This window comes from Schistocerca cancellata, chromosome 3, assembly GCF_023864275.1.
Source record: "Schistocerca cancellata isolate TAMUIC-IGC-003103 chromosome 3, iqSchCanc2.1, whole genome shotgun sequence".
In the NCBI taxonomy this organism is placed as follows: Eukaryota; Metazoa; Arthropoda; class Insecta; order Orthoptera; family Acrididae; genus Schistocerca; species Schistocerca cancellata.
Genome location: NC_064628.1, coordinates 621,201,209 through 621,209,912, shown reverse-complemented (window position 1 = coordinate 621,209,912; position 8,704 = coordinate 621,201,209).

Below are 8,704 nucleotides of genomic sequence, written 5' to 3'. Positions count from 1 at the left end.
TATCCTAAACTATCAATTTTAAGAGTTATTATGAAAACTTTCTGTAGAATAAAAAGAGTAGCCCAACAGAAAGTTCCTTAATTCACTGTTAAATGCCACTAAACTATCTACATGACATTTCATACACACCTACAGGTTGTTGAATACATGTGTTCTTTTGTATCTGATTTCTTTTTGTACTTATTTTAACCCCATAAGGTCTTTGAGGAGACTGCTTTTTAGCCTAGCGCTATATTCATACTTTGCACTATTTTCTGAAAAAAGAGAAATTTTGATAATGCTTAAGGACAGTAATGAATATATGAAATTCCAGGTTTTATTTTGAATGTTCTGGAACTAACAGCAGATATAATTGCTACAACAATCTTCTGTATTCTGAAAATACTATTCTGTAAGTTGAGTTTCACCGAGGAAAAGTTTTTGTAACCCAATCAGCTAACGAAAATATACAAAATAAACTAACGTCTTCATTTTATCAGCTGTAGCACTAATAATGCATACTGTAAATGCAGTTAATTAAGGCTTTGGTTGTGAGTTTCCAATTAAGGTTTTGGGTTCTCTGTGGTCTCAAAAATTGTATACTATCTAGTTCTTTCATTTTACTGTGTGTGCTATTTTAAGTAGCTTGAAGAGTGCTATGAGAAACATTGAATTTTATTTACAGTAATAATTTGTGAACTCGTAATTGGAATGTCACTGATCTTGTGTTGTAATGTAACAAAAAACAGTTAGTCCGGATCACAAAAAGTATTGTTTATCACAGTTGATGACAATCGCTTCCTGTAATTACAAAATCCCCACATATAGACTCCATGGATCGCCAGTGGAGACATTACTAGCATGAAGATGGTCTACATATATGACTGAAACCGGTTACTATACCATAAAAATAAATACCATTTCCGATCTGCACTGATTGTTTTTTCTTGTATTTACTTTGTTCTGCCACAGATTAAATAACAATCAATTTGCCATGAATCATTTGTTGATGTACTCGAAATGTTTCAGTAACCACTTTTTCAATAAGTGGGCTGCTAATCCTCTTTATTCCTATATTTCCATTATCTGCAAAAAGGACAAAATTTGCATCATCTGACACTAAAAGTGACTGATCATTGATACATATTAGAAATGGGAGGGGACCCAAAATGTCCAATTGCTTCAGACCTTGAATATTCATTGTTATGTAATCGTTATACCCTGAAGAGCCAAAGAAACTGGTACACCTGCCTAATAAAGTCCCCACAAGCACACAGAAGTGCCAAAAAATGACGTGGCATCGACTCGACTAATGTCTGAAGTAGTGCTGGAAGAAACTGACACTATGAATCCTGCAGGCTGTCCATAAATCCGTAAGAGTACGAGGGGGTGGAGATCTCCTCTGAACAGCACGTTGTAAGGCACCCCAGATATGCTCAATAATGTTCATGTCTGGGGAGTTTGGTGGCCAGGGGAAGTGTTTAAACTTAGAAGAGAGTTCCTGGAGCCGCTCTGTAGCAATTATGGACGTGTGGGGCGTCGCATTGTACTTCTGGAATTGCAATGGACATAAATGGATGCAGGTGATCAGACAGGATGCTTATGTACATGTCACCTGTCAGAGTCGTATCTAGATGTATCAGAGGGCCCACATCACTCCAACTACACACACCCCACACCATTACAGAGCCCCCTCCAGCTTGAACAGTCCCTTGCTGACATGCAGGGTCCATGGATTCATGACATTGGCTCCATACCCATACACGTGGACCCGCTCAATACAATTTCAAACGAGACTTGTCCAACCAGGCAACACGTTTCCAGTCATCAACAATCCAATGTCTGTGTTGATGGGCCCAAGTGAGGCGTAAAACATTTGCTGAAGGGTTGCACTTCTGTCACGTTGAACGATTTTCTTCAGTCATCATTATTTGCTACTGACAGAAGGAAGTCATGAAAAATATCGGAAAGTCTGGAGAAATATTTGAGCTGTTGGTTATCTATCTTCAATGAAATTTCTGCATTTTTCTGATTTATTTTTACTGTTTCATTTTTTACTGTGTTCCAAAGATATCTTATCTTGTTTCTTTTGTTGTATTTACTGTGTCTTGCCACAATTTATATGACTGTTCATTTAATTTTAATTTTAATAATCAACAGCCTCAGTAGCACCGTTTACCTAGAATTTTCCTAGGTTTCAGTCAGGATAGCCCAACCTTCTTCAGAATAACAGTAACTACCGTTTGTCCATAGTGGACATCGTCAAGATAAAACAATAAATGAAGTATGTGCACTAATAATGCTGTATGGTACATTTTGCAGTTGTTGGCAAATTGACAAAAACTGTTAGTTCCAGAGAATTAATACGATATAGTAATGTAATAGCAGATATGTATTGTTTGTGCATACAGACTGTGGAAAATACTAATTTCTGGTTTTTAAAATTGCGCTAAGCACAGATTTTTCGAAAATAAGTAAGTTTTAAAATGGAATAACGCTGTATGGCAATGGATATACAGCGTTATTCCAGATCAGCCAGTGCTCTGCTGTAATTATAAGGTGTCTAGAATCCAAAAATAGTAAGTAAAAGATTTAAAACAAGATACTAAATAATATTTATTGTAAACTAAATTGCTTGATCTTAAAAAAAAATACAACATTAGTTTATCAAGTTAAGGCTCATATCTAGTACATTATAGTCAGTTGTCACACTGCAGGTTTTCATAAAACTGCCTGTATTTTGGTTCCATATATTTCGTCATGTCCAATAGATCACTTTTCTTCTCCTTATGAACTTTCAGTTTCCCATTATAGAGCAACCGGAATTCAGAAGGCAATTTATTACTTGATGTTCACAACCATGCTTTACAATGTGAGGTGCATTCAAGTTCTAAGGCCTCCGATTTTTATTCTCCGGGCTGGAAAGAGATAGAAACATGCGCATTGTTTTAAAATGAGGCCGCGTTCATTGTCAATACGTCCCAGAGATGGCAGCACCGTATGGCAGATGGAATTTTACCGCCAGCGGTGAGAATGAGAACTGTTTTAAATACTTAAAATGGCGACGTTTTCCTTACTTGAACAGCGTGCAATCATTCGTTTTCTGAATTTGCGTGGTGTGAAACCAATTGAAATCCATCGACAGTTGAAGGAGACATGTGGTGATGGAGTTATGGATGTGTCGAAAGTGCGTTCGTGGGTGCGACAGTTTAATGAAGGCAGAACATCGTGTGACAACAAACCAAAACAACCTCAGGCTTGCACAAGCCGGTCTGACGACATGATCGAGAAAGTGGAGAGAAATGTTTTGGGAGATCGCCGAATGACTGTTGAACACATCGCCTCCAGAGTTGGCATTTCTGTGGGTTCTGTGCACACAATCCTGCATGACGACCTGAAAGTGCGAAAAGTGTCATCCAGGTGGGTGCTACGAATGCTGATGGACGACCACATGGCTGCCCGTGTGACATGTTGCCAAGCAATGTTGACGCGCAACGACAACATGAATGGGACTTTCTGTTTGTCGGTTGTGACAATGGATGAGACGTGGATGCCATTTTTCAATCCAGAAAGAAAGCTCCACTCAGCTCAATGGAAGCACACAGATTCACCGCCACCAAAAAAATTTCGGGTAACCACCAGTGCTGAAAAAATGATGGTGTCCATGTTCTGGGACAGCGAGGGCGTAATCCTTACCCATTGCGTTCCAAAGGGCACTACGGTAACAGGTGCATCCTACGAAAATGTTTTGAAGAACAAATTCCTACCTGCACTGCAACAAAAACGTCCGGGAAGGGCTGCGCGTTTGCTGTTTCACCAAGACAACGCACCCGCACATCGAGTTAACGTTACGCAACAGTTTCTTCGTGATAACAACTTTGAAGTGATTCCTCATGCTCCCTACTCACCTGACCTGGCTCCTAGTGACTTTTGGCTTTTTCCAACAATGAAAGACACTCTCCGTGGCCGCACATTCACCAGCCGTGCTGCTATTGCCTCAGCGATTTTTCAGTGGTCAAAACAGACTCCTAAAGAAGCCTTCGCCGCTGCCATGGAATCATGGCGTCAGCGTTGTGAAAAATGTGTACGTCTGCAGGGCGATTACGTCGAGAACTAACGCCAGTTTCATCGATTTCGGGTGAGCAGTTAATTAGAAAAAAAATCGGAGGCCTTAGAACTTGAATGCACCTCGTACAGTGTCTTTCCCATGGGCGAAGCACATTGTGGGTACGGCGCACGCTTAAACCTCGAGGATCGTCACTACACAGCTTCAACCAAAGTACATCGGTAATTTTCAAAGCAGGCGGCTTGTTCAAAAGCAACTCGATGGAGGCTATGTCCTTGAAGTCTTCCATCATCATCTCGTGAATGGTCAGTTTTGAAGGATCGACAAAGGTCTCAGCAATGACGTGCTTCCATTCTGAAGGAACCATAACTTTTGACTCTTTCTTTCTTTTCTCGATGACTGCAAAATCCCTGTCACAAGGTAGGAAACTGTGACCAGAACAGAAAAACTTCTGATGTATTTCTGTAAAGTACTTGCAGCTGATCAGATAGAAATAAAGCGCTAAAACTCTCCAGTTGTAGTTCTGCCCGACACAGCGGTCAGACCAAACAATCCGTTTTCGTTCCATACTTTCTTGAAGTGTATCATAATTGTGTGTCACAAATTTTAGCAGACAGGAAACTATTTCGGCTGAACCTCTCCTTGCGGTGGATTCATCCCACAAATTTACGGCGATGTTTCCAGTACCAACGTTATGAATTGTGAAATTATACTACGACAGCTGTCCCTGGTCGAATACCGTGGAATGAGTCAATGTAGGACAAAGTAAAACCTGTTGTAGGTCAACACATATAACATGTATATAGTTATTCCTCTTAGCCATTTCCGTATCGTTTTTTAGGGCTTTGTATGCTTGGTCTGCCCTTGAATGATGCAACTGACTCTCAATTTCGATCTTGTGCAGTTCTGTTTCATCTGAAGCTGCAATCATGTTGTTAAACAACAAATCGCACAGTCTGCAAATATCTGATCTAGGTGTTCCGAAACGCAGATTAAAATCTGTTTGAAACACTATTTGATAGTACGACCTGCTTATTGATTTATCAGGAAACTTTTCGCTAAACAACCGATACATTCTACAGAGGTTGAGATCGGGGTGCAGACATTGTTTTGAGGATTTATACCTGCTGTAATAGGTCATCTGCTTTGGGAAACTCGATATGTGTTGCCGAATAAGAGCCCTGTCGTCATTTGATGTGGCATATGGCCTATTGCAATGTTTTCCTCTACCGTCTTTAGGAGTGGTTATTCCACCTTTTACTTTACGTTGCAAAGTCTGCATTCATCGCTGGGTGATGGAGAATATGTCAAGCAATGTTTTTTGACACACTTCTTTTGAGTAAACTTTGCATTTGAAAGTAGCTTGTTTCCGTGAAGTATCGCCTGTCTTACCTCTCTTGCGCCTGGCTGGCACGCCTATTTCCATGGATTTTATTAAGTATATGGACTGCTCATCGTATGTTAAGGCATGATATTTTTCGTACAGCTTTAACTTCATTTCCAGGTTTATGTCCTTGCATCCTTCTTTTGAGCACACTTCTGCATTGAATAAACGATCCTGATTCATGTAAACAATCACTATTACTACCTAATATTGAAGTAGATTATCAAATTTCACAGTAATGTAGCATTACTCAGACTGAGTATTCTATTTTTCGCCAATGATAACTACAGAACTGTAGTTAACTTCGTTCACGTTACATACTTTTACTGTAATGTATTCAGAAGATACACATAACATGTCATTAGAGCCATGTACTCTACAGGGCACGTCGCCGCTTTACAGGACACATATGCTTCTCTAAAGACATACACCTTTTTACAAAACCCATACAGCATTATTCCACTCACCTGTGTTGGAGGCTGTTTCGCAGGAACTACCTTTCCTTTTCGTGATTTATGTTTTTTCCTCTTAATATCCTGCCAACTACCAATGTTAATTTTCCTTTTCCGTGCATTATTTGCACGTTTCAAACGACTTGCGGTAAGCGCCACCTTGCTGCACTGCGCCATTGTTGTAACATACAGCATTGTTCGCGCAGAGGCGCGAAAACTGTGCTCGTCTCGTCGCTGTTTAGTGCTGCCCTCGGACGGTGAACATGTCAATTATAACAGCAGGCGATGCAGACTGCCCTATACAGCATTATTCCATGCGATACTACGAAATGTCAAAATCTGCCATACAGCATTATTCGTGCGCACGCTTCAAATCTGTAAATTTACATTGACTCATTTGTTGAATTGTAATTACATCCTGACATTATAATGGACCTGTTTACAATTTTAAGGAACAGTTTGTAATGTAATTTAGCACGGTCACTAACAGCGTCCCTAAACGCTAAGCAGAATCTTCTCTTTGTTTTGTCTGCTGTTCGGATTGCATTTGTAGCTGAGGGATTAGGGACATCTAATGTATTTACGCAGATTAATTTCTTAGGCCAACAGAGTCAAAGGTACCCTAGAACTGTATTAGAGAATGCATCATATTTTGTACTACCACCTAACGGGCTGTCTATATCTTTGTAGACTATTTATCAAATAGTTTTTAAATTACATTTTCATTTTTTGCCTCTGTAGTTTTTCAGTTATTTTTATTTGTCATGTTTCCTGATTTTAAATTTCGAAATCTTCATTTCAAATCAGAAATCCAAATGCACATCATTGCCTTTCAATTAAAATTTCAATGTGGTTTTATGACAAGCTGAGGACTAATGTCGAAATTCAGCGTTTCTGTAACCATGACCCAGTAGTTGGGACAACGGTCAATGTTTGTTTCGGCGGCACTTGGTGAGCATTTTACGTGACACCTGTAGCAACATGGCCTGCCATATTGTGTATTGAAGCTAAGTGTTCCACCAGGCTGATGATATTTACAGTTGGGCTTTGAATTGACATCTGCTGTGTATAGGCTTATGCTATGAGCCAACCAACATTCTTCTTGGGCCGGCCGCGGTGGTCTAGCGGTTCTAGGCGCGCAGTCCGGAACTGCGTGACTGCTACGGTTGCAGGTTCGAATCCTGCCTCGGGCATGGATGTGTATGATGTCTTTAGGTTAGTTAGGTTTAAGTAGTTCTAAGTTCTAGGGGACTGATGACCACAGATGTTAAGTTCCATAGTGCTCAGAGCCATTTGAACCATTCTTCCCGACGGAACTGCGAGCCCCATACAGTCCAGCTGCAGCATAAGTGGGCTGAGGGTCAAACTAGGGTCCTCCAGAACTGAGTCACTGAGAACCTGCTAACGCCACCTGCCTTTCTTCAGACACTGAACTGGGGTTCGACCCTGTTTAATGCCACTAAATATTGCTGAGCTGAATGTTTCCCACTCTGTTCTCAGTTATGAAAGCCAAGGCACCATTGTTTGACAGCACTGCCAGGCAGCTTGGATGTGCAGCAAAGCAAGATCACTTTCTGCAGAGATATGTGTTTAAGAATGGCTGATAATGGTGGGTCTAAGACAGCCTGCCCTAGTCAGACATTCATCGATCACTGCCTAACACTTGCCTTCCAAGGGTGTGTATTTACTATGTCTGCCTAAGAGGAAAGCCAACAAATTGTGTCAAGGTTCACTCAGGTTTAGCTCCAAAAAAATTTCTGGAATACGAAAAGTGACTCAACAGAATTTGCATATTTGCAAAGCAAAAACTACTAGAACGTGGATATGACTCACTATGGTTAATATATTGCTTGCCGTTTTAAAAGAGGCGGTCTGCAGATAATTTTTATTTCATGAACCTAAAATCATTGATATTATGAACATGGATATTTTAGAAAACAGGCTGATGACTCAGTTGAATGAGAATGAATGAGAAAAACAATGACTAAATCTTCTAACATGAAGACCATTCAGCTCACGCCTGCAAATTTTTGTGAAGGTATTTCATTAAAATTTTGTCTCACTGATCAACAGTATTCCACAGATGTGTAAATTATCCATTTAAGCAGTGACTGCCTTGATCTACTGATTTTCTTATTACAGGATTTGTGAAACATTTGATATCTCCATATTTCCACAGGTACACAAAACAGCTAAAATATTTTTCTATAAGACACTCTGTGAAATTTAGACTAGTTACCTGCATTTTAATTGCCAGATTTCAGGCATGCAGTCTCATTCCACAGAGATGAAAATTAATTTCATTGGTTCTTCACTGGATATAACAAACAAAACACTTCAAATGAGAATAAATGTTTACAGATTTAGAAATTGTCACTGTCAAAGCATGGAAAGGTACGTCAATTTACTAATGTGTGTTTGTAAAGAAATATGTTCATTGTGAGGGCGACTCAAAATGTGAGAACTGTAAATGTACATAAGTGTACGGCACTCAGTAATAATTCTGCAAGTAAGGAGAAATGGGGCATAAATAATTTTAAACGTTGTCAGTTACAAGAAGAAGAAAAAATAAACAAATACAAAATGCAGATGAGGGGCTATTGGAACTACATAACACGATGAGGGTGCTGGAATTAATTGGAGAAGGAGTTATTAATCCTGAAATCGAACGATTTCATAAAGTTGTGGTCCTGCCCAAGGACCTGACAAGTTAAGGGCGATTGATGGAATGGAACAGAATGTCATGTCACATCAAGTTAAGATATTCCACAAGGTGTTTCAAATGGTAGCACTCACACAGGCTGTCAGTGCCATAGAACTTCA